General features: G+C 37.1%; 1 pseudogene; it reads right to left on the reverse strand.

Moving 5' to 3' along the window:
• Nucleotides 1-446: 446 nt before the first annotated feature.
• On the reverse strand, nucleotides 447-626 carry LOC123326706 (annotated as a pseudogene).
• Nucleotides 627-850: the final 224 nt, after the last annotated feature.

Raw genomic sequence — 850 nt, forward strand, 5'->3', positions numbered from 1 at the left:
ATAAGTCTTATCAGATACATGATTTGCAAATATTATCTTCCATTCTGTAGCCTGTATTAGACCTTTCTTGATGGTGTTCTTTGAAGCATGAAAGATTTTAATTTTGATAAAGTCCTATTATTTTTCCTTTTGTGGCTTATGGCTTTGGGCACCATATGCAAGAATTCACAGCCAAATCCAAGACCATGAAGATTTTTATCCACATGAAGATTTAAGTTTTTCTTTGGAGATTTATATAGTTAAGCTCTAATGTGTAAGTCTTTGATCTATTTTTGATTTAAAGTCTATTTGGTGTGATTTTAGCATAGCCACTCCTGCTCTTATTATTTACACAGAATATATTTTTCCATCCTTTCATTTTCAACCTGGATTGAATTCACTGATCCAAAGGCACAGGGTGGATGGATGGATTTAAGAAACAAGATGCAACCATACGCTGCCGGACAAGAGACTCACCTCCGCTTTAAGGACAGACACAGTCTTAAATGAAGGGATGGGAAAAGATATCCCATGCACGTGGAAACCAAAAACAGTGGGGTGTGCTATACATTTACCAGACAAAATGGACCTTAAACTGATGAGAACAGATATTACACTTGCTCATGGCCAAAAGGCTGAGAAGCAATAAACAAAATAAACTTGAAGCCAAAAAATGTTAACAAGAGACAAAGACAGACATTATACAATGAATAAGGGTCAATTTATCAAGAAGATATAACAGCTCTAACTACCCAGGCATCCAAGAATCTTTCTTGAGAACATCTGTTTATGGCTGTGACAGTGTTGGGACTGGGGACCCAGCAGTGAGACAGATGTGGTCCCTTATCTGGAATCTACAATGAGTGAGGAT

The sequence above is a fragment of the Neomonachus schauinslandi genome, chromosome 14 (assembly GCF_002201575.2).
Source record: "Neomonachus schauinslandi chromosome 14, ASM220157v2, whole genome shotgun sequence".
NCBI lineage: Eukaryota > Metazoa > Chordata > Mammalia > Carnivora > Phocidae > Neomonachus > Neomonachus schauinslandi.